Source organism: Corvus kubaryi, unplaced genomic scaffold (assembly GCF_017639235.1).
Source record: "Corvus kubaryi isolate FWS band 111438036 unplaced genomic scaffold, C.kubaryi_AGA036_p1.0 133, whole genome shotgun sequence".
In the NCBI taxonomy this organism is placed as follows: domain Eukaryota; kingdom Metazoa; phylum Chordata; class Aves; order Passeriformes; family Corvidae; genus Corvus; species Corvus kubaryi.
The window spans coordinates 24,145,543-24,172,005 of NW_024580667.1; the positions used below are offsets into that span (position 1 = coordinate 24,145,543).

The 26,463-nt window shown below is 40.3% G+C and overlaps 1 protein-coding gene across 1 annotated transcript in view; it reads left to right on the plus strand.

Annotated features, from left to right (window-relative positions):
* Positions 1–70: 70 nt before the first annotated feature.
* ST6GAL2 (ST6 beta-galactoside alpha-2,6-sialyltransferase 2) overlaps positions 71–26,463 on the plus strand; it is a 174,740-nt gene continuing 148,347 nt past the window's right edge. Inside the window, exons 1-3 of the mRNA XM_042039615.1 lie at positions 71–152; positions 12,035–12,090; positions 23,993–24,092. The gene's annotated coding sequence lies outside the window, so the exon portion shown is untranslated. The remainder of the gene's footprint in view (positions 153–12,034; positions 12,091–23,992; positions 24,093–26,463) is intronic.

The following is a 26,463-nucleotide window of genomic DNA, read 5'->3' on the forward strand; positions in this document are numbered from 1 at the left end:
GTATGTGTATGCAGAGAGCTGGAAAAAGCTGGCAGCACTACCTGAATAGCTGCTGAAAGAGTGAGACTTCTCAGTTCCTGCTTCATTACTGGGTAGCAGCTATTCCAGTGTGTGCGAGCTCCCAACTGCCTCCTCCCATCGAAAAGCCCTTGGTAAGTCCCCTCAGCTGGCAGAGCTGCAGATTAACTCAGCAAAAGGCAGGAGGGGGGTGGCCGGTAGCTATGGGGACACTCAAAACCCGTGTGCAGCTTAAGACCTATTAGATTTCAAGGATTTTCTGTAATAAATGTGTAAAGTCTTCTGTGGATTGCTGGGATGCGAAGGTAACCATGAGGAATGTTTTGCGTGCTCAAGAGCAATGCTAAGTACATCCAGGAGTGCCTGAAACAGAGCAGAATTTTTCTACGGAACATGAGATTAGTAAATGCTTCTCAGAACTGCAAGAAGAGTGGTTGTGTGTTGTTCTGTCTGTTTTCTATTGTTTTTCTCTTGTTTTCCTCTCCTCCCTGCCTCACCTTTATTGTGTTGAATGTGTTAATAGGCTCAGAAAGAGGAAACTGTATCTTCCTGCAGACTGATGGCATTTGAAATGTAGGACTTTTATCAGAAGAGGGATGAGAGCTGAAGCTAAAGGGGAGATAACATGTGCTTTTTATTTGCATTTATATTCTTGTGCATGTTTCTGGTGTTGATTGTATAGACTTGCCATGCTCAAAAGTTCAAAAAGCTGGGAGATGCACATTTACTGCTCAAGATGCTGATGTTTGCACTTGTATCACATGTTTTATTAGTCATCCACATGAAAAGTGGCACTCTTCAGGTAGGTCCTTTCAGTACATGCAGCAAAAAGCACTCCCAGACACTCCTCTTCTTTACCTTGATCCTATGACTCAAGCTCATTGAACTCCACAGAAAATTACAGAGGCCACTGCAGAGGTCAGGTCACAACTCTCCCTGCCCTAGTTGAGCAGTGGCATTTGAAACAAGAGGCTGAAATAATGCTGTTATCTGAGGGTCCAAGTACCTTGGACCTGGCTGTGTTTTGGTTTGAAAAGTGGGAACGAGTTAACCAGGGACAGGCCGAGGTTTCTCTCTGGCAGTACAGAGCATTAACAGAACGGCTGCCTCTGAACTGAACCCACAGCTACTCCCACGTTGGATAAATCCAATCTAGAAGAGATGACTGCCTGACTAGCTGGACATGGGGCCACTGGCTCATTAGTTACTGTCTGTCCAGTCCACACTTCTGTTGGCTACAGCTGTGCATCGGATCATACATAGGTGACACAGCTGTATTTATAGCTATGAGGGGTTAGCTGTTCCTTGTATTTAGAAAACATACACTCGTGATGTGAAACTGCTGCTCAGTGTCCCTAGACATCATTTCCTTTGCTACTGAGCAAACATGATAGCTCAAAGAATTAGGTTTTGTGTCTGCAGTGGTGGCTTTCCAGTTAGTATGAGCAAATTTACATCTCTTCTACAGGTCAAAAGGGGGATGCTGACTGTTTTTCCCCTTTCAAAAGACTTCAGTGTTTATTGAGTGACAACTTTCAAGCAAATATTGAAACAGAGACTAGCCAAGCACAGAATAGATATTGCTTCCTGAAACTCAGTCATTTTATGTTATGGTGACAGGAGAATCATGGTGAGGGGTGCAAATGACTAGGGGATTGATAGAGTTTATATAACATGTAGCAATGGAAATTACAATTAGGAGTATGCCTCGTGTTCCAGGTTGACAGAGTCAACCTTAGTTCATCAATAAATTAAATTGTTGTCAAAATTGCATCCTTACCTGGGCTGCTTAGTGCATTAAGTACTAAGTACTTAGTACATTAAGTACATACTGGGGTGTAATATAGAGAATAATAATTTCTGGGGGCAGTGGGGAAGCGATAACCATATATGTTTGGGGGGCCGTTGTTGGGGTTCTTTTGTATTTTTTTCCATTAACTACGTAAGTCTTTGCTAGAATACTCTTGAATACAGCTGAGTGTTGTTTTTTCTAAGTTTGTTTTGCTTTCAACATCTGCTTGGATGTATGAAAGAGGAAAAACAGCTCAGTGAGAAGAATTCCAGTGTGAAGACGAGCAGGAACAGGTAGCTCTCCAGCTTGGTGCTACATCCTTGTATCAAATTCAGCCCTGACCACACTCATTTTAGTAAGTGAACTCTGCTGTCATCTGTTTGCTATCAGCATGGCAGGATGTTCTCAAAACGTCTTAATACCAGGTCAGGGTGGTAGAGAAATGCCAGGGATTTTTCACCAGGGGCCAGATGCCATGACCTTTCTGCCTATTGGAAGTTTGCTCTGTGAGGATGATGCAACCCAGCACAAGAAAAAGAAACCAGGAAAGCATCTTTGCTGATAGGAAAAATCTGTCTTTATCATGGGCAGTGTATACTCTGTAGAGCCTCACCCATGTCACAAGAAATCTGCCTCCCCTCCCTTCTCACAGAAATGTGAGAAGTCAGGAACTATTTGTGTCTTCCTGTAGAAGGGACTAGCTGCCTCACAGACAAGGCCACCCTACTTGTGGCTGTGAACCCACACAGCCATATAGGAGCGGATACCCTGGTAAGTGGTGGGCAGGAATGCTGCTTGTGCTTGGGCTGATCTGACTGTGTCAACCTGCAGTCAGCATGTGTCACAGGCAGTGGCTTACTCCATCCTCACTAGCAGCCCTAGGGGAGTTGTTTTTGGAGGATGACCAGGCACAGCCCTAAGATCTTGCTGAAAAAATAATCTTCAGACCTTGCCAGCGTGAGCCAGGGAGATCTAAACATACCTTCAAGCCAACCTGGTTTTTCATTAGAAATTCTCTCTGTTACTTCTCTGACTGGAAATGAGCTCTCCTCCCTGCCCCCCATCAAAGATTACAATTCATGAAGCAGAAAATGCCAGATATTCAAGCACTGGCAGAGTTCTTTTAAATTATATTTCTAGTTTATCATCCTTTTATATGTCAAAGTTTTCTATTTCCCCTATCTATTTTTATATATAGCAAAATGTATCAATCCAGGCATTTCAATTTCCGTCACTAAAGCGTAAAGATCCATATATCCTTGTCTACTGAACAAACAGGGGTTTTCAAAGAGTATTCCCACTGCCAGCAGTGGCTTTTGTTTGCATTACTTGACTACAGTTCTTCTTTTAAGAATTGCAAAACCAAACCAAGAAAGCAGAGACTGGTGTAATCCATGGTTTATTACCCTAAAAGCCCTCACTGTTGTACTCACACATCTTCTATCTTGCCCCCTTTCCTCGGAAATCTCCATGGTTATAACTTAGACCAAAGCTCTTTGAAACAAGCATCACATCTCTACTCATTGCACACATTTATGTCTATCAAGCTACATGGAAATATGAAATATTGAGCACAGTATTTAGAGTGTGTAAAAGCCTAATGCAATCTCCTGATCATAACTATTCCTTTTTGTGTGACTCCTTGCACCTTGGCAGGGTCAAAAAGAGAAAACTTTTCAGAAGTTCTGTCATTGCCTTTTTGTTTCTGGCCCCAGAGAAACAACTCAAAATCCAAACATCTGCTACGTCCTTCTACTGTAAAGCAGTGGGAAAGGTGAAAGGACCTTGAAAAGCCATAATCTTGCAGTTATCAGGGGGATTATGAGGGGACATTAAGGAGATTTTTCAGTGTAGCGTTCTCATGATTAGAATGAATTTCAAATGGTTTTTGTCATTGCTAGGAAGAGTGGAAGTGACATTTAGTAGCATACGAATTCCCGAGTAATTGGTGCCCTGTAATATAAATTAGATTAGAGGCAGTTTACCAAGTCCCAGTACAACAAGTTTTCCTTTTGCTACTCTCTCAAAGGAAGATAATCTATAATGTATATTTTAGAAGACAATTGCAGCAAAGTAAAGCTACCATCCTAAATGAAAAAAAAGATTACTTCAATAGGACTTTGCAGTCAAAATTCCTTGCTGGTTTAAAGAAGACTGTCTGTATCCAGAAATAATACTGAGTTTGAGTGTTTCCTTTACTGCGTTTCTGTGTTAACTGCTAAATAATTAAAGACAGGAAAAAGAGCAGAACAGATAACTAGGTAATAGTAGGCATATTCACATCCCATTCCTTTAAACCTGGATCTGAGTTCTTTGACTTGCAATTGGTGGTTTTTTTCCACTAAGAATCTGTGGCAGGATACGTTCCTAGCACTACAACAGATGCTATTAAAAGCAGCTTCTTTTCATTATGAAAACAAAGCTGAAGAACTCTAACATATGTTGTGTTGATTCATGTCTCAGAAAATATAATTCCATGGAGATATGTTTTATAAATGCCATAAGAAAGCAGCTGATTCCTTGGAAAAATGTATTTGACTGCAGCATTGGCTACTTGCATTTTGTACTTGACAAATGCACTGTGTTTTAATACATTGCCACAACACCTAAGAATTTTCATTCAGATGCATCTCTATTCCTTTCTCTTCATGAATGTCTTAAACGATGCTACTGGAAAATGGAAAATATTGGTAAACAATTCCTTTTTCTTTGGGAATCTGACCCTGATGTTCATTTGCTAGTGTTCAGACCTTCAGATTGTATGTATCCTCGTCTGCAAAAGAGAGATAATATTTCTGCCTCCCCTTCCATCTATGCACCCTTCATCTGTCTTCCGTGCTTATACAGCATACTAAGGACAGAGGCTGTGCCTTATATGCACGATATCCACACAGTCAGCACGTACACAGTTCTTGCCTGCAGCCTTTAGGTGCTCCTGTGAAAGAGTTTTCCCCACATACCACTAAGTGATATTCTTAGTATCAGCCTCAGACGACTGGATGGTGCCAGTGATACTGGGGAGCATTTCCCTCAGAGTACTGAGCATAGAAGCACCTGCAGGCTCCAGATGCTTTCCAAGACTGGTGCAGTGGTCTCAGAAAACTTCTGTTCCCCCCTCTACTGTTGATCCTCTCAACACATAATATAATGCTCTCATCCAAGTCTGAAGAAAAGACTTAGCATACCATTTCTGGTATCAGTGTCTGGGAATGTATGTGGCAATTACATCAAGAATACTGAGAAATACCAATTTCTTTGACAGTTCTATCAGCTGCACAAAACTGACTGCAGTAAGTGTTTGTTTCTGACAGTTGACTAGATAAGGTGAATCTGTGGTGAGCTGACAAGTGCCCTAACAAGCTATATTATTCCAGATATTTCTTTCTGTCCAGAAACTCACCCACATCACTGACAGCTGGCACCTTCAGCATAAAACAATCAAAACAACAATCCATGATACTGCTGTCTTTATGTCCCAAACCAAAATTGGTGCATTGGACTGGAACAGGCTGTGTGAAACAGGAGCAGATTTTGGAGTACTGCATGCTCTTATCTTCCTATTTAGTATATTTTTTATTAAAATATATTTTAACAAAATTTAATAATAATAATAATAATTTGTGCCCCCTTTAAAGAGCCAAAACCCTACTCTCAGCTGAAGTAATATCATTCATTGAATTGATTCATGATGAATTCCATCCACTCCAGGGGCATTAAACCTGGTTGTAGGGACAGAACAGAGTAAACAAGGGCTGTTTCAGGGGACAGGGAGCGTGTACAGAACAGCTGTTCTACATCCTTACTTGTCTTATTCTCCACTGGGAACACTGAGGGGACAATACAAGTTACAATAGTCCAACACAGGACAGGGAGAAGAGTTAAAGTATTAGTCTGAAAAAACAACACAGAAACTTCACTGAAAATTATTTTTTTATGCTGAGAAAGAATAAAGCTGACCACTTCTCTAGCTCAACTAAAAGCCTAATTTATGATAGCGGTCTTAAAAAGAAAACTCAAATAGTTCGATGCAAAAAGATCTCCTTCAGTTTGTTCAAATGGAATTGTTGTGAAATGCCTGAAGATAAATCCAGATCCCCTCATCTCATAATTCCTATTGTCTTTTACCTGCATTCAATCAGAGGTCAATAAGGTGACTCAAGCCAAGACCCAGCACAGAAGAAAACTCCCAAGAACTCTTTTCCAAGCTGCTGTATTCTTGCTAGAGATTCAAACAGCTCCCTAGAGCTTATTATTAGAGCAATCACCCTGATGCTGGCACATTAAAAACCATTCATCTCTTTTCCCTACATTTAGGAAAGCTGGCTGTCCTATTTGTTGAGATTGCTGTTTCAGTCTTCTTTTTGGGGCAGGTCTGGTGTCAAGTTGCTTCCTGTTGCAGAGTCCAAATGCCCCTGTTGAGTGCTTCTGAGATCAGATCCCAGGAGGCAGCAGTTCTTACCTCTATGGTTATCCACAAACCCACTGATGAAGCTCCAGGGAAATAATTGTAACGTGTCATTCTCCACTCCCTATACTTCCAGACTGCAAATTTCCTCTTCTCTTGAGTGACACAGTATGGTTGGCCACTTTCACAGCATTAAACAAAGTCATTTGATGGAGAAATTGCTCAGCAACAGAAGAGAGCTTATTTAATGATCGAACTCCCCACAGACATTACCTGATATTGCTGAAGCTTATAGGATCAGTATTTTTGTGCTAGCAAATTGAAGAACATAGTTTTAGAAATTGTAAGTAGGTGCAATGTTATATTCAAAAATGAAAATTTAATTTCTTTATGAGAATGGTGTGCAAAGCAAGCAAGCATTGGCAAGCACCATTGAAATATGCTTTCTAAGGCACTACAGAGAGCAATATAGAAACAATGTACTCCCTTATTTTCACCGAAGATCCCCTTTGAATTTCCTAAACATGATTTTCTAGCTCAATATCCCACTGCCAGGTGTGTTTGAGCAAAAAATTAAGGACCATCACATTTCCAGATAATGTATCTTAAGAGCTGATCTCATAATGCAAAGGTCAGATGAAATCAAAATACTGTTTACAGCAGTGCTCTTTCTTTTCAGCTCTGAAGTTATTAAAGGCATTTAGACTGAATTAATTAAAAAAAAAAAAGAAGGAAACTGCTTTTGACTAGCTTAAGGAGTAACATGTGGCATGTAATTTGGATTGCTGAGTGATTTAGACATGTAAGCTGCATTACTCATCCATCTCACTCAAGATTTTGTAATCTTCCATCTGGATTTTCAGACAAACTTTGAGTTGCTTCTTAGTGGTTTGAAGAAGGCTGGAGAAGATGGCTCATCTTAGAATGAACAAAGAAGGGTGAAAGCTGTTCAACTGGAAAAAAATGAGCATATGACAGAAAGTGATGCTTGGTACAGCAATATAATTTCAATGTATTTTCAATATATTTTCAAATTATTTTCAGTGACAGAATTATTCTTTTACTTTGTTTTCCACAGCAAACAATCTTTCTGTATTTAGTGCAGGATCCATACAGAACCGGAGTGGCCCATTGGTATACAGCACTCATAAACTTTGTCTACTCCCATTGTTCCAGCTACAATATCATCATATGAACACATCCAAGATCATGGAAAAGATCCATTAGCAAGCAAATCCGAGCCTTCTGCTCTCGGGGTGGGGGGTGGGGGGGAGAGGGGATTTTTAAGGGAAATTAAGAGCAAAAACTATACTACCTTTAACTCTTAAACATGGAATACAGATAATGTTGCTTGCAAAACTAATGGTACTAATAGTTCAAATCCCTGTGTTTCCATTCACTAACTAGTGCATGGAAGCTATTCCCAAGCACTCACTGTCCACTACACAGTGGAGGCCAATCTGTCTAACCAACAAACCAATGAAGAAAACATTAGATCTGCTTATCTCAGTAGACGTGAGAAAAAACTTCATATGATAAGGCTGCAGCTAACAAGGTTTGAACAATTGTGAAATGAAATGAAATGAAATGAAATGAAATGAAATGAGGAACTGAAAAAAACCAACCCAAACCCCAAACCCAAACAAAACCAAAGAACCCTAACATTCTTCAGAAAGATGTTTACAAACTCCAGGAGCAAATACATTTAAGGGATTTGAGCCCTGCTCGTGCGAAATTTATTAGACGGAAAGGACCGAAGTATTTGGAAAACAACTGCAAGAAATTCTTAGCCAAAATAATCTCAGGGAATAGATGCTCCACAGAGATAAAGAGAAGTGCACACAAACACCATTTCTCTCCCCCTGCCTAAAATGAAAGAACAGTAAATAGGAGTGTCCCACTTCTTGAGGCTCATGTTTTTCCCTTGATAAGTTTCTCTGGCAACAGAAGCCCAGAAAGCTTCACCAGAGCATCCTGATAGACCTCATAGGAAGGCTAGGAATACCTGCTACTTGAAGATGGAACTTCGTGTGGGGATTTGTCTCTAGACAGATTATCATGAAGGGTGCCTAGAAGGAGATCATTAAAGGCTTCATGGTAGGTACAGTTCAATAAATCTCCACAATTCCTTTATAATTCAAAGGATCAAGGGGATAAGCTTGAGCATTAAAACGAAATAAAAATAATGAGGTACTTTTGGTACTAATTGCTCGTTTGGCTCACAGTGAGGTGAGATGAGCTTTGTTCAGTTGAACCATCAGCCCAATGTCTTGCCAAGTGCTGGGTACTCTTTTAAACATATCAGGCACCTGAAGGCTGCTGAAGCCAGAGAGCCCGTGAAGGCTGGGTGTGTGGGACTGCACACACACACCACCAGCCAGGGGCAGCGCCTCACTGAGGGTCCAGCGACTTCACAGGGGAAGAGGGCTGGCCCAGACAGGAGTGGTGCTAACACAAGCTGCCTTGGGCCAGAAGACCTCAGTTCTGTGGCACAGCGAGACACCTATCTGAGCCACAGGAATGCTGAAGGCAGCATCGAACTACACCTCTTTGCCTTGATTTTAGTTTTTCTATTTTTCTTATTGCCTTAAGGAGGGTCTGAAGTCCTATGTGTTCCTCATGGGTGGTGATGGGATCCCACTATATTCAGGCTCCCTTTTGCAGCAGCAGAATCTGGGAGTTCCGTGGGGCCAAGAGCACCCTGTACTGCAAAGTGAGTGGCAAGTGTTCTCTCTATCTCCCACATTCCCCAGTAGGGCTTGGCAGTGAGGATGAAAAAAAGGCACTGCTTTTCACAGGCTGAGGTTTGCATTAAGCATAAGGTGAGAGCTGTGGCATTAGCTTATGTGACAGACACACCTCCAGAGACACGGAAACCAAGATGTTTGATACCAGCAAGAGTACCAGACCTGCTGAGACACACAGAAAGTTTGCACCTGAGGGGGTGCAAAACGAAGAGGATGGAGGTGATTTTGCTTGCCATGCCTGCCCAGAACCATCAGGCTGCAATAGAAGTCAAGACATGCAATGTTTTGGGCCAGGCAACTGGAGGTAACTCTGAACTAGAGGAGATAGAATTTTTTTAGAATGCATGAAGACTATATATATGAAAAAGTGGTATGGTGGGGTTAGCACTACTGTTGTTTAACAAAGAAATAGTTGCCAAACAGAAACCATTTTTCTTGTGGTGTCCCTGGTGACATTTTGGTGTGCAGTGCCTAGAGTCCAGGCAGCAGCAAGGCAGGGCCAGAAGCAAGAAGAGGGACTTTACTCACAGCACAGTTTCTCAAGCCAAGTGGTTCAGAAATTGGTGGCCCTGTACATGCAATAAACACTAACATATCAGAACAAATCCAAAGCTCTTATCCCACAGATCCAGAGCAAACAAACAAACAAAAAAATAAGTAGCTACCAGTGTGAACAGTGGGTAATTTGTGTTTGACTTGGCCCTAAAATTATGCTGTGAGGTTCTCAACCTGACAGCATCAGCTGTGATTTTTTATTGAGAAGATTTATGCAGCCCTGAAAGTGAGAATCTGGCAATTAACAGGAACAAGATTGTCAACTGTGGTGCATTGTTTAGACATTGTAGAAAATTATGTACACACCATGTGAAAAAACATGTATGCTGCTGGTGGCAAAAGGACACTCAAAAGATGTTAAGGTTTTTTCCATGAAATTTCCAGTTTTGGGGCTGATGCTTTCATTCCTAGGAAGGTACAAGCTTTGAATAAGCACAGAAGAATGAGATGCAGCAAGCAAAAATGTGAAGCAGCTCCATGCATGAGAATTTAGACAACGTTTCACTTTCACTTTAATTTATTACAGTTTCCTCATGTTTTTTTAGAGTACGCCCCCCCTTTTATATAGGATGTAACCTGTTTGAAAACACTGAGTTGCATGATGCCTTGCATAATTACAGGAGTAAATCTATTTTAGCATATGTAAATAGGATAGTTTGACTAGTACTCAATTTTTGGTGCAAAACCTTGCAGGCAAGATTTTCAAAAACAGGAATCCCAACACAGGCTTCTGAGACACATCTATATTGGGTCTATATAAGTAAAACTACTAAATTCTAAATATGGCTTTCTAGGTTTAAAAATAAGGTGAAATATTGAGTTGCTGAAAGTAACATAGCTGCATTAGGAGGGTATGTTCACCTTGATGGAGACCTGAACAGCGTCATGCTACTTCCAGGGTCTACACTAGCCTGGATAACCTTGCACAGCCCTGTTATGCCATGCAAATGCATTCAAAAAGAACTCTGCTTGAAAATGTGACATCCGAGTTAGCAGATTGTGTTCGGTTTTACCATGTGTGCTTCAGAACAGTCACATTTCTCATTGTCCTGAATTTGGCTGGGACAGAGTTACTTTAATCTGTGGTAGCTGGTACAGTGCTGTGTTTTGGATTCAGTATGAGGATAATGCTGATAACACACTGATGTTTGACAGTTGCTAAGTAGTGCTTACCCTTAATTGAGGATTTTTCAGCGCCTCATGCTCTGTCAGTGAGGAGGGGCACAAAAAGTCAGGAGAGAGAACAGTTTGTACGGCTGTCTCAAACTGGTTAAAGAAGTATGTCACATCATAGAACATCATGTCCAGTAGGTAAACTGGGGGAATTACCCAGAAGGAACCAATCTCTTCTCAGGGATGGGATGGGCATTGGTCAGCAGATGGTGAGCAATTGTAATGTGCGTCGCTTTTTTCTCTTGGGTCCTGTTATTGTCTCTCCCTCTCTTTATAATTACAATTATTAATATTATTAGCATGTTTATATTTTGCTTCAATTTTTAAGCTGTTCTTATCTCAACCCATGGGGTTTAGCTTTCCTTTCCAGTTCTCATCCCCTCTGGGGGCAGGGAGGAGGCTGTGTGAGAGAGCAGTAATGTGGTTCTTAGTTGCCAGCTGGGATTAAACTGCAGTGGAAATTTAGGACCCACAAGTGTTTTGTTCTTCAAGGCTTGGCTCATAAGGCTACTTTTTGACAAGCTGTGACACTGTTAATGCCCATGGAAGTGCTTACACTATGAGTAACAGCTAGTAGGAATAGTATGGATAATGGTTAACTGCAGAAGCAGCACCCTCTTTATTTAGTCCCTCATCTGGGCTATTTTCGAACGACTGCTGTTTATTGTCATTATTGGGTTCAAAAACTGACTTTCTTTGTTCTCTTTCCAAAAAAAAGAGTAAATCAGGTCTGACATTTGAAGCAGTCTATTTACAGCAGCACGGAGCATGTGTCTCTGGAGTGTGGCTGTAACGAAAAACAGAGAACAGCAAAAGCCCTGGTTATGTTTGTCACCCAGGGGAACTGGAGAGCAGGATGGCTTCCTCACCATCCTATTTTTTCTGCTGTTTTTTTGTAAAAACATTTTGAAATGCAATATTAAAATGGGTTACTCTTCTTTCAGATCTAGGCCCAAGGAATTTCACATGGAGGTATTAGTAACTGAATATTGCATCCACATTGGATAGGTTTTGTCCCTGTTTCCCCAGGAAGGGAGGAAGCACCAGTTGTCACTGCTTCATTAATTGTTCAATTTCTCCCAGTGGTAAAGGGACAAATTCTAAATTCCAACTGGCAGAGTTGGCAGGAGTGTATAATTTATGAGGCGTGAGAAACTGGAAAGATAACTACAATCAGTATGAGCATAAGAAAAACATCCAGCTTGCAATCTCTGCCACACAGTGTAGCTGCCCATGCTTAGTTATCACACTGCACATATTTTTACTTTCCCAAAATCTAATTCTCAAGGCTTTGTTGTTTTGTTTGTGTTTTGGTTTTTGTAAGGACTACATTTTTTTTTTTAGACTGGAAGGCTTCTCAAGGGAAAGAGGGACAGTCTGGAGAAAACAAGATTGAAAAGGTATAAAGAAAAAAATATATATCTTGCCAAAACCATCTCAACACTGTTGCATATTGTGGAGGGCGGAGGGTATGTGAAAGCAGAGGTAGGATTCTCACACTAGACAGCTCCTTACTGGAAATGGAAACGGTCTGAAGAAAGGCAGGCAAGGCAGGCAGCCTTTCACAAACAAGAGGGGAGAGGAAAGGAAAGCAGAAATGTAGGGATTGTGGGTACACAGAACTATTGCTATTAGGTTTTAACTTTTCTAACCACGCTATCTGCATTACTGGCAATACCACCAGAACACAAGCCAGGTGTCTGCAGATTTGCATAGATCTACATATGTTTAGTGATATCTGAACCATTGTGCAAACGCAGATCGGATGATATAAAAAGGGCAAATAGACATACAAAAATACTTCAGGATTTAAAATAATTTCTTATCCATAGGTATCCTCCTTCCTTCTGCCTGTGAATTCTGGTTCCTCCCTTCCAGCAGGAGATTTTCACTCTAGTGTCCCATCACCCTGATGAAGTTTCACTTGATGAAAAACCTCACAGCCACATCTCCCCCCCTAAGTTAACTATAGTCCTCCAACTTCACTTACTATCTCCCTCAGAAAATCAGGAATTCCAGCCCACTCCTAAAGCAAACCAGCCTTGAGTTCTGTCTAGCTTGGCCAGATAATAACACAGATAACATTAGTTTCTTAGTTATGTTATATGTTTCCAATAGCTTTCTTAAATAAGAAGCATCTGGCTTAAACAGAACCAAGCACTGGTGCCAGCATTGCTAGGAGGGCTTTGGCAGAGACTGTGGTCTCTGTTCTTGGAGGTGTTGTGGGCTGCAGACAAGAATTTATGTTGTCATGTAAAGAGCTCTAGCCTGGCACAGAGTCTGTTTGTGCAATTCTCTGTTACATACTTTTATTTATGCAGAACTTTTTTCTGGGGTTGAAGAACTGAGCAAAAGATGAAGCAGACTTCAGCTCAGAATCTCCAGTGTGTGTGCATAACTGAGAGGTGATATCTTAACCTATGCAGCTGCATGTCCTCAGAGATGATCCCCTTCCCAAATGAATGTGGGATGGTTGGGAGAAAATGCTGTTGAAGGGGCCACAGGGCCAGAGCTTAGGGTAGATCTCACTCGCCATCATCAGAGTTGAAGCATTCTCACAGACAATGAAGATTTGATTTCATCTCCACCACCTCTTGTGAAATAATATGAAAATTCATTTAACTTGAGTTAATACATTTTTTATGTGTGTCTGAATTTCACCCTTAAGTAAAAATAACGTCCATGAGTCTTTCCCCATTAAAGCTATGTACATATCTCTAGAACACAAAATATGCACTCAGAAGGGAGTCTGAAGGTAGATTTGTTAAGACTATCAGTCCTACTGGAACTATTTCTAATTGGTGTGGCAGGCTTAGGTTTCCAGATTGTAGTCCATGCATTATTCCTCTGTACTGTACTGGAGTAGCAGGTAGGGTGGTAGCACACAGAATTACTTATCAGGATGAATATAAACAAGTCTTGAAGTGAAAAGTGCAAGAAAGGAAAATAAATATCCAATAGAGCAATATGGACTAGGATTGTTATTTACTGAAAGGATATGACAATTCACATGTGAAAAAGAATAACAGAAAAAATTATCTTTTCCCAGTGCAAGTAATAGTTTTAGCTGATCTGCTGTCAGAAAATGTTTCCTAAACTGGTTTTATTTAAAGCACCTCTGAAATGGTAAACAGTCTAGCAATTAAGGAATTTCTTTAGTTAATTTACCTTGATTAGCATAGTATTTTTCAAAAAGTGCTAATCAATTTTAACTTCTAGTAAACTGGAAACACCACGTAAATTGCTGTTACAGTTTTAAAAAGCTGATCAGTTCTGAAAATCAAAATCAGTGTGCATTTTTATACTATTCTCTTTCAGTCATTGTCTGGAATGTCTTTCTTGACCTTGAACTGTGAGAGAAGAATTTCCATGTTAAATAGAGAGATACCACACTTCATGATTGCAATTTTTAGATAAAGTATGACTATGTAAGAGATATGAAGAGCAAAAATGATTTTAGTAAGTAAGGTGCTCATAAGGTGACTTTTTTCCCATCCAAAGGGCATTCTTATGTGTTAGGATAAAATGTTCTTTAAGCATACAGTGCAAACTGGTGGGGATGTTACAGTAACAGGTTTACTGAAAAGTAGCAGGCAAAAAAATTCTTGCTATGCAATCCTCATGTTTTGTAAGCAAAGAAGTATCCAAAGAACATCATGAGATAATTGATAGTGCAACCACATGAGTTTTCTATGCACCTCTTTCATTTTCCATGATGTCACAAATAAGCTGATCATAGGTCTTTAGGAGTATAACTGTGCCTGAAAATGATGAATTTGCAACTGTTAAAGGCATAGACAGTTTTTAGCAAACAAGTCTAATCATCAGCCATCTGGAGCTTTCTTCCACTTAGACATATATTAGAAGAATAGAGAGACCTGCTCTCTTCTGCAAAGAAGAAAACTCCCACTCCTAAATTCATTGATACATTCTATTGTACTATAGCTACACATACTTTTTTTCTCTCTCTTTTTTTTTTTTTTTTCCCTAAAAGAAACATATAAAACAAGTTAGCAGAAGGCAGGCCATCACAGATACTGATTTGGCAAAAAAAATCCTTTATACTGGTAAGAAAATGCCACAAGATAAACCAAGTTCTGTGAAAAAATGGCAAACAGCCTGGTGCAATGTGCAACAGCAGCAGAGCAGTGCTGGCTTCCCCCAGATGACACTGGTGCATGACAATATCTTCTAAATAATCTTCTATAATAAAAATATTTATGAAGCAGCAAGTTAAGTAGGGCAGCCAGAGGCCAGACAGTTGTGCCCAATATCCCCCTAATGGCACCCAGTAAGGAATAGATTGTGTTAAAACTGCTTATAGTTACATAGATGCCTACATTGGTATATAAGTTTTCCTGTTCTTTCTAGACAGCTCAAGGAAAAAAGTCAGAATATCCTTTTTAGGCTATACTGCTTTTTTTTTCAGGAGCAGTCCTCATTTGACTGCATGTAGAGCCCAGAAGGTTGCCTCAGATAGGAGCTTTTACTTATGTGACGTGCAGACTTCTCCCCTGAAAGGTCCAGCGTTTTTTGAGCACCATTTGGATGCTTCCTTGGATCAGTCTTGGCTTGTGACCCTGTGTGCCAGTGCTGCATATTTGGGGCCTGTGTACTGGGGGACATTTCCAAGATATTCCCATTGCTCCCAGTTGTGGTCTCCCAGTAAAGCATGTTCAACTCCATTTCCTCAGACACTGGTTCATATGTAACCTACCTGACATGTATTAATCCAGGGCCTATGGCCTGCCTTTCTCTTGGTTCTGCTGCTCCTATATGCACACTGATTTTCCCAATACCCTTACTCAATAAAGGAGTTCCTATTAATTTCTGTTTGGCTGGCCAGAGAGAGTCCAGGATGGCTGTGCCACTTCTATTTGCTGGAGACATACACAGCCTAAGAAAATTCAAAGTGAAAAGCTTTCTTCTGATGCTATTTTTGTGCTCTTTTCCTTCCAGTCAAGTGCTATTTTCCTTCCACAATCTGGATCCTCAGGTTGAGCTCCATTGTAGCTTGGACAGCAGAAGGCATAAGAACTTATGGATCCTTTGCATTCACCAAAACACAAAAGAAATTGTGTGTCATTTATTAAAAGCAATGTGATTTTCAACTTCCCAGACATTGATAAAGGCTGAGAAAATATAGTTCAGAAGATTTAGAGAAATGTGTTTATGTCCCAGAATAATCATCATTAGGAGAACTCAGTTGTTTGTCAGTAACTGGTGTAGTACATGTGCAAAAACATGGTAATCCAGAATATCAGAATGCTGTTAATAAATATTTGATGCTCAGAAAGTGAAAGTAAACATGCTAATAAGTTTTCCTGCAAAGGATGATACACTCCTATGGTGTCAGACAAATGGCAGGGCTCATTGATGGTTCAGGATCTGAAAGATTGATACTGAAGGCAACCACAGTCTCAGTGGTGACCCTAATGGCTCAAAATGCTACTGCGTGATGTTCCATTTGGTGAGAAAAATTAGGTGGAACCAGGCTTTGATGTGAGCCCATGTGTTTAGCTCACAAAGTCCTGTTTCCTTCAGAAAAGCAGAGGTAGAACACACTGAAATATGACCAAATTCCCAAGATTTTCCCATCCACCATTCAGTCCAAAGTACCTCCCCATCATGTCTGTCCCTTTGGCCATGCTCTCAGTGCCTGACCTGGCTGTCTCACGCATCCTTCCAACTCCTCATTGCCTCCTACCATTAGCATGCAAAAACATGGCCAGCCAAAATCAGCTCATCCACCACATGCCTTGCACGTCCCTTCATTTTGGATAGTAGTTGAATGCCTACACAGAGAATTATGATAACCTTTCTTCATAAAGGACAGTAGCTGGGTTTTATGCTTAGCTTAAGCCAAGGGCATCAGCTTCCTCATCCCATTCCATTTCAGTAGGTAGGTGGGATTCATTCCTTCTGTCTCAGCTCAGAAAGCTTTTAGGCTGCAAATCATAGGACTATTCAGATGTCTAAATTGGGATGAGATGACTTACAGGTTAAAATTTTTACAATGGGACCCTTGGATGACCTGCTTAGATATAAACAACTGTACTCTAAGTGTCTTAATTTGGTCAGAATAACTCATTCAGTGACAGTGTGAGGAGACTGCCTCAGACTGAGGTAAAAAACAGAGGTAACACAGGGTAACCCGGGCTATAGGTAGGCCATCAGCTCTAAGGAAATATTGAATTTGAAGATATACCATCACTGTTATGCCAAGAAATTAGAGGCTTGAAGAGATGTCCTGAAAGCTGATAAATATGGGTTCTGTTGGGAAATGAATGTGTTGAGAAATGCATGCTTGGGACAAGCGTTGAGTCCTGAAATGCTCTGCTCTGCTCATGGACAGTGATTATGAGACTCAGTGCATTAATTTCTCTCAACAGCATGATGAAAATTACATCAAGTGATGTAAAATTAAATCCAAGTTAATCATCATTAGGCTATTGGTCACAGCAGCAAAAATATAAACATTGTGTACATTTGAAAGATTCAATAGAGGAAAAGAAAATAGAAGTGAGAAATTAAACTGAACTGAGGGAGGTTGAAAAAGGAGAGAATTTACAGAAGACTGAATGGGAGAAGACAGGAATTCAAGGAAAAGGGCATTAAAGTAGCAAGAGGGCACAACCAATATAAAAAATGTCATACCTGATCTGTGCCACTGCCTTGGACACCTAGCATCCTGTTTCTGCTAGAAACTAGGATTAGATGCTTCAGAGGATGGTGCATGAAATCAGTCTATGGAAAACCCATCATATAATCAGTCTATCAAGGAGGTCTCCTCTTAAAAGAGATTATTTGAAGTCTTGAAGCATGAAAGAAGGATGAAAACTGAGATGAAAATAAAAGTATAAGGTGAAAATATTTGAGGGAGTGAGGAAAAGAACAAACTGGGATATAAAATGAGCCCAGAAGATCATAATTTATTTTCCCCTGGTGCTGTGCTCAAGAGACATTCCAACGCAAAGTCTTCATGTTTGGGTCCTGTACAATATGCAGGAGAGCACATTACCTTTTACGAGAATGTTTTATATAGTTTTATGTGGTGCTTGTCAATGTTGTAGGATTTCCAAGTTACCAGGTTTGGTCCTCCCTGTTATTCGATTTTTTTAAACAAATCTCAGTCTTTTTGAACCTAAATGACTGTATGATTCACTCCTTAATCCTCAAAAGATTTTTTTTAAAATTGTCCCTGTCCCTTCCTTATATCTTCTCTGCTTATTAAAACTAATCTGAAATACATTGACTTGACTATACTGAGGTTGCTCATTGCCCTTTAAAGATCTTATTTCAAATCTGTAATTTGCACAATTTATATGGCATACTTACTCTGGTATCTGTGGTCAGGGCAGGAAACTTTCTCAGCTGATATGCACTATGTATAGACATCTGTCAAGCAACCCCACCATGAGCAGTTCCAGGGGGAGACTTAGCTCAGGCAACACCAACCTACCCTAATGCTTTGTCATAGAGGGAACTTATTCAGGGCTACACCTCTCCAGAGAGCAAAGCAGATGCTGCACTTCATGCTTACTTAGCCAGCACTGCTCATGGTACCTGAAATAAGATACCCAGAGCTCAGAGAGACCGCAGGAACAGCACACTCCAAGTATTTTTACCTTAGCAATTCAAAACAATGCAAAACACAGCAGCCCCTGAAGAGTAATTTCTTCCAGATGAGTTCCTCTCGTGATGGCCCTAGCACCAGGATATAAGAAGTGACAACTAGGCCAGGCCTTATGCACCTCTGCATGCCAGATATTTCTTGAGGAGGAGGGGGACTGGGGAAGAGAAGCTGCTGCCTAACAGCATCCAGCTTGTGCAGAGAGAAGGGAGCATATTTGAATGGTTTAGTACAAATACGTCAGCTCCTGGCAGGATATTGAAACTGATCAGTGGGCCCTGTGATCAGCATATCAGAGCTGACTGATGTGCCAGTAGTGTCAGCCTGTTGTCAGGGATAATTTTTTTTTGTTTATGGTTGTCACTTCAGCTGGAAATTATAAGACCTACTAAATTTGCAGCATTGTTATCTTGCTGTGGACATAAGCTTTGAAATATACCTTGGACAAAAAATATTATTACACTGGAGGAAATAGCTCCTATATACATCCTATATGGCCCAGATTGCTTCAGTTTCTACACTGTAATTTGCTTATCCTGTAGCACAAACTTTACTTTCAGGGCAGTAACTGGAATACCATCATATCAAGGAATCCTATTCCAGAAACATGCAATTTTCTCATATTCAGAGAAACAAAATCCTTTAAAGACAAAGTAAAAAAGAGAGCTAGAAAAATTTCCCATGTTACCATAGCAGACTGCCCCTTTACAATGTTGATTTAAATGGCATGCCTCTTTTCATATTGTGTTAGTGTTTCATTTTCTGCCCCTCCTTGAGTTTAGCTTCTGGGATTTTGCCATTTATAATCCAGTGTTCTGCTTCTCTGTTCCTAGTCTCGTGTTGCTTACTTTTCCCAAGCCTGTAAAACCAGATGTCCAACTTGCCATGACAAATTTGCTCAGGGTCAGCAGGGTAAAAAGTCTAACAGAGGAATCATAAAAAAACCCAAATGCACAAGGACATGAACATAGTTTCTCCTCAAGCTCAACTAAGTTGGGTATAGGCTTGGTCTATGTTTAAGGCACAGCTACCACTGTTTGTGCTTTGGGGAGAGAAGTGAAGTAGTACTGGAGGAATTTGAATATGCTGTACAGAAAACATACCTGTTTGTCATGCACCTGGTGGATCCCCTCATCACATGAACGTCTGAGAGTAACAAATTGCTTTTTCTCTGAAATTCAGATTAGAAATTCCTGGCAGACGAAATAAAGGAATGAATGTTTTCTAAAAACAGTCCATTTGTTTTTTCTGCGATAAACAAAGTTATGTGGACCCAAATTAACAGCAACATGTTTCATATTTTCAGTTCTGACTGCTATGTGTATCTCATCAATTGATACCTTTATTCATAGGACACAAAAAATAAAAGTGCAAGAGTGTGGATGCTGAAAAGCTAGAAGCAGAGAAATTCTCCAGCTCTCTGTCAATATCCTGTGAAAGTCTTGCCTTTCTCATGTAGGCTAACTGAAAACAGTGAAGAGGTTTTTGTAAACCAAGACTCTATCTTGAACCTGTTGCTTGTTATGCAGTATTGTTATGGTACACTGGAAAAATATTTTGAAATGGGTGCTGTAGGGTCTTAACCAATCATTCTGAGAGGTGGCTGGTCAAAGGACCGATGGCCTCATGCCATTCAAGTGAACCAAGTTATATAAATGAAATTGTAATTTATTAAATAATTCCATTTCTTCCGGGACTGAACTTATGTCGTTATTTTCGCTGTCCGTGGTACAACAGCGACACAAGAGTAGCATTTTTCAGAGGATGAAAAAAGATGATCTTTCTAGAAAATAAGTTTTTCCTTTGTGCAAAGTGGAAGAGCTGGGGGACAGAATGAAGGATGCTGCGAACTGACTCTCTTCCTCCTAAAGTGAGTTGTGAACATTTGTGTCTGGTTTAAGGTAAACGCCAGTGATGTATTAGCCTCTCATGAACTGGAGAAGGTAGGGGCTTTTGTGGAACAGGTGATAAACCACGACACAATCCCCCCCAGTCTGTCCTTGACAGGTTTCTTGTGTGATACTGAACATGTCACTTTGAGACTCATCCCAGCTGCCTTCAGCCTCATAAAATTAGTCATCTCCCTTAAACTGCTTAAAAGGAGAGATATGGGCATGTCCAGTAAGTAATTAATTCCACTGATCTGAGAAACCCCCTAAAGTCAGGATGATCTGCCCAGCAGACAATTTGGCAGCTGCAGCCTGGCGTCTGGCCACCTGCCCTGCCCTCTGTCTGCTCCGGCGGGCAGCTGTCCAGCACTCCGTCCTGCCTGGGACAGGGCTATCTGCTCAGGCTGGCAGCTCCTCAGGACAGGCTCTGTCTCATGCAGCTTGCTTATAGAGCGTTGGGTACGACAGTACCCTGGATCTGCTGTGAGACTGCTTAGCAATTCTGTAGTAATAAGTGAATAATAGCAGCAGAGTGTTGCTTTAGGCTTGATAAAATTCAAGTTTTTAGCAGGAGGCATCTCAATGCAGAGAACTACAGAGTGTGAACAGCCTTTCTAACAGTGCATCCTCTGTTGTTTTGTCTCAGCTTCTGACAATTACAAATCCAGTGATAATAAAATGAGGAATACTGGTCCCACCAAGTGAAATATACATTGCCCTCTGTCTTTTTTTACATTTCATGGTTGGGAGCTCAGTGTAATGAATCTGACAAGGTAAAGCTTTCCAGATCTCTGTTACACTGGTTTCTCCAGTAATCCTGATAGCATCCATGAAAGTGCACCAGGAGTGCCATGTGCCTGAGCACATCCAGACAACTTTCATGGTTTGTTCAATCACACTGAAAAGTCCCACAGAATGGTTTAATTAAACAGAAACTTATCTTTTCATTTAATTGCTTCTGCTCCCTAAATGCACTTTACCCCTACCACTTAACCTTGTGGGTATTTCAGCCAGGAAAAGGTTGGTTTGAGACAAGAGGTGTGTTTCCAGGAGCACGGCTAACCCACAGCACCCCATGTGAGGGACAGTGGTCAGTGGAGGCTGCCATGTGTCATCTGTGCCCTTGTACTTATAACCACACGCACATTCCCAGCTTGTCACAGGAGCACAGAAAAACATGCTCACAGTGGACACCATGGTGGTGGCTTCAGCCAATGTCCCTCAGCAGCTGGGGTGGGAGAGGAGCACTGGTACTGCAGTGGGTGGTAAAGGCTCAGCTGGCAAGTGGAGCAGACAGACCACTCCTGCTTGAGAGAACATCTCCAAGGACGCCAGGGTGATGGTCAGAGCACAGCCTTCGCCTCTGCCCAGTCTTCCTGTGTGTCCTTAGATAAAGTTCACCCCATACCCTCACCTGCAAAGGAGGATGACATAATTTTATTTCTTCCTTTCCTGCCTCTTTTCTCTGCTGCCTCAGTGGCCCATCCTCCTCTCATGGTTTATCAGGTGCAGTGCAGCATTGGTGGGGTCACTGCTGAAATGGAGAGAATTATTGTTTGTTAGACGCCCTGTGATTTAACCGGACTGGTCCCTACTTCCAGGGGTCAGAATCACCAAAATCCTATTCCCATCTCTGCTACAGACTGATGTGGACAAGTGCAGCTCTCTTTCTGATCTGACACAGATTACAAGCCAGGTGGCTTTGGCAGGCTCAGCCTAATCCCTCAAGGGATCTCCTCTCAGGAAAGTCACAACAGCCCACAGTTTGGCTCTATTTGTATTAATGGTACTTGACACTTAGAAAACCCGAGGCACCAGAGCAGTGGTAGGTTTTCAGATCAGGCTACTCCAGTGGCATACTGAGGGGAAATTCTCCTCTATGCCTAATTCTTGTTAGCACTGCCCACTTTTCACAGACAAAACCGAGGCACACAAACTGGGCTGAGGAGAAGTGTTCGCCACTATCACAGAGGAAGATTTCTGATCCAAATCATTGTTCTTGAGCTGGCCTTGAAATTTTCAAACCCTTCTCATATAAGTTGGCATTCACTCCATTTATTTTCTGCCTCCATTCGTAAAGAAATTAAATTTTACAGAAATAAAAGAAGCACATTGAGAATGGATGCACGTTTCATTTACTCTAATTATGCACAGTGAAAAGTTTCCATTTCAACAAACCTCATTGATATTCTGCTGTGAACTTGACTAGGGGAAAAAAAGCACTAAAGGAGATTTTACCAGTCAATTAACTTTAACTAAAAAACCCCTTTTGTGGATTTAAGAATATTTCATTCTTCACTTTAATTTCCTTCCCCTCTCACTATGACTGCTGTAATGATAAAACATCTCCCTGGATCACCCTGAGATTCTGCAATGGTTGTAGTACCTAATACTCGGATAGAGGAGCTAGTGTTATTTTATGGATTAATTCCAAATAGCAGGATATCGTGTGTCAATATTGCACTGGGCTTTGTGTTGTATGTGAACAGGACACCTCTTAGGCCTCTGGGAGAAATACTTATTTCTCTCACATATGTGGTTAAATCTTTCAATATTTCATGACCTCTGTCACTAATGCACTTAGACTTTACATGATCTTTACAAACAGTGTTCATAAAACTTACATATACAGGGATTTAATAGATCTGAGAGCCAGCTCAAGAATCATAATGTAAAACAATGAATAATTTATTAGAAAATATAGAAAACCTCCAAAAGAAAATGAGACGAGTATTTTTTACTCACAAACCATATGAACATTGTTCTCTCAGAGGTAGAAACTTAAATTCTGCTAAGATTTTCTTTATCACTATCAGTAATACATAAATTGGAAATAATAAAAGTATATTTTTGCAAGTGTTAGTATCCTTGCTTCCTTCTCAAGCAAGGAAGAAAACACTTGGAACTAAGCCTACTGTAGTAATAAGCTGTGCCACGACAAATATAGTGCTGTCGTCACTTTCTGCTTTCCCAAATACGAGAAATTATTGATTTAAAATTTTTAATTTGTATCAGTGGCTTAAAGAGGATAAACATTACTAGTATTTTATTGCTTAAGAGTCTAAACATTAGAAACACAAAATTAAAATGACACCAGAAAACATGGTAATCACTGTAAAATAGAGAGAATAATGCAATGATTTGAACTTGGTCCCTGTATATATAATCATCATCCTCTGAAATTTTTAATCTGCAATCCTGATTAAAAAACTGGACATAACTTCCCTCAAAATATATGACAAAGACATGTGAATTGTGCAAGTACAAATCTGAGGTGAGTTTGGGAAACTTGTCTGTAATATCAGTAGATGTTCATTGTTCTTTTGAGCTACAGTGTGCTGTAAAACTCCCCTTCCTGTTCAGCACGGGCTCAAGTCAGCCTCCCCCACGTGCTCTGAGCCAGCGACGTGTTCGTGTGTTCACACCGTCCTCATCTGTCCTGCAGCAAGCAGAACACCAGGCTGTGCTCCATGCCAAATTTGAATACTTTCATCTGCATTCCTCATCAAGTCAGGAACACTTCTCTGCCAGGTGGCAGTCTATTTGTCATGTGTCTGTGTTGTCACAATGTTAATTTTTTTACTAGTTGCATCTACTAAGAATCACTTTTTCTTCCTTTTTTTTTTTTTAAATGTCTTCTGTTTCTGAAATGGGTAACAACTGATCCCTACAGACCCTGGTATCCCAATATTAGATAAGATGATCTGGTACATCAGCCAAGGCTTCCCCTGACAGCCAGCTTTAGACCGGGGTTGCTTTATGTCTATTCCTTTCTTGCAGGAATACAAGTTGCCCAAAATCCCCACAGCACCAGTTCTTCCTTCACCAGGTCACTGACTCCAAGGAGGCATCTAGACAGATTTTGCTGCAGATTTCACAGGTCAGTACTGCCATATTCAAAGCACAAGCCTTGCAAACTCAGAAAAGACATTTGCATGCTTTCCCAAAGGCGGCACCACTATCTAGTCTTGCCCTGAATCCAGAATTGTTTCTCAGCCATCCCCTTCTTCTGATACTATTCGCAAAATAGAGCAAATAAAGAGATTTACCAATTTGAAGTTACTGGAAGGGTTTACGGGGAAATTTGAAACTGTATCATACTCATATCACTTTTGGGGGGTTATTTGATGTTTTTTGTGCTGGAATGAAGTAGTACAGTACTGTAAATTGCCACACTTAGTAATGTAGCTACTAAAATATTCCACATTGTAATATATTAATGTGTCACTATGGTTCCCCTCACATCCAACAAAGGATGGAGATTTTCCTTGGCCCTCCTTTTGTTGCTGATATGTCCATTAATGAATGAAAAAAAGTGTTAAGAAACAAGTGTGGCAGAGGGTAAAAAAGCAACAATATAAGTACTTCAAGATCAACTCATGGAAAACATTAAGTGAAACAGGGAAAGCCATTATGGCCAAGGGTAGGAAAGGAGACAACTTTTAAGAATCTCTGCACTATTTCTTTGTGCCAAACGAAAAACTGCCCTGCTATTCTGGGTGTTGCATAGAAAAGCGTGGCATTTGAAGCAAGAGGAGAAGTTTCATATGGTAAAGCTGTGTGACATTTGTCAGTTAAAATTTTTTGAGGGCCAGAAATGCAGATTTTTTTCTGAAAGTTTTAATTAATTCATTTCCTTTTCATTGAATTCCTCTTTTTTACTGAAAGAAAATAAGAGAAAAAAATAAATGTTCTGCAATGACAATTTCCAGGTGAAATTATTCAATTTTTCAATCAAGATTTTCTATTTGAATTTCCCTTTCTCTTCCCTCTTTTTAGGAGGAGGAAGGGAAGTGCATATATTTCAAAATTGTTGCAACTGGAAAGAGCTGTTTCAAGTTGAATACATTACTTTAATAATTGAAAAAATAAATGAGAAACTGTTATTCAACTTAGCACACTTTTTTTAACACAAATTTGCTTTCGATTTGTTCTGAGTTTATTTTTATTTCTCTCTGGAGCTGCCAACAACACTATCAAGAAGACTGTATATTATTAATGCACTAAAAAATTCTCTTGGAACAGAACTCCAGAGATTTTGTGTGAACTCTCTGCAAATGATAAACAAGAGTGGACAAAAACATTTACAATGACAGTGCCCCAAATTATTTTGACTCCACAGTCAGTGTTATCTGATAACGTGTTTAGGATTAAAGACAACATCCAGCTTTGCTGCACCTCATGAATAGCGGCACAAACCACTTGCTGCCCTGAAACCAAGTATTTTTCCTTGTGTATGATTCTTGCAAATGAGACATATGAGCCCCTGGACTTCATGAGGTTTTTTCTTTCTCAGATGAGAAATACAATTTTATGATTGTGACTGTGTTGTGTTCTAAGTGGAAAGCTTGCCAGCTTTGCTACATGAGAGCAGTCATCTAAGCAGTATCTCAAGTCCTGAATATGAGCAAAGAATAATTCGAGTAACATATTGTGCACTGCAGCAGTAAGGGTAAGTCAGCATTTCAGTGTAAAATCTGTGGACCAAATCCTGGTGGCATCACTGAGGAACTCAATGCTTTTGTCTTCCACAGAATGCTGTCTCTGAATTTCATACCCTTGACTTCCTTGATCAGAAATTAAGGAATGATTTCCAGATTCAGACTTTTGTGTTTATTACTCATTCTGAAATTCAGTTAAGAGATTTGTTTTGAAGTATCTTAAAAAGCAGAGAACATTCTTCTCTACCCACACAGCACTCCCACTGAAGAAAACATTATTTTGGATTCACAGAGGTCTCCTTGGCCTTATTAGATGGGCACTTCCAGGAAAGAAGTGCCAGCAGGATTTATTCTGTAATTTAAAACACTAATTTATTTGTAGCATATACTAGAAGCTCTAAGATAAATGTAAGAATTAAAAACCAAAACAAAGAAACAAATACCACCACCTGTCAAAAGAAGAAACAAACAAACAAACAAAAAAGCATAGACATGATTGAAGTGAAAAGAGGTGAGAGGAGTTGAAGGGAAGGGAGTGGAAAGAATTAGCAACAAACGAACAGAAGTAATAGTAAAATATTTTTTAAATACAGATGATGAAGTTAATTACTTCTCAGTATCCTGCCCCTGAGTATGTCTGAAACTCAATACACAAAGTAGAGCAGCAGGGCAAGCACACGTGATGCTTTGCACAAGCACTCTCTCGACTCCCAGACTCTTGAGGCTGTAGGATTTCTGGAGTGAGTCACACTTTCTGTTTGACCATATCCCTTAATGGATTTCTGCCCCAGGTATATTCTCCTCTCGAAA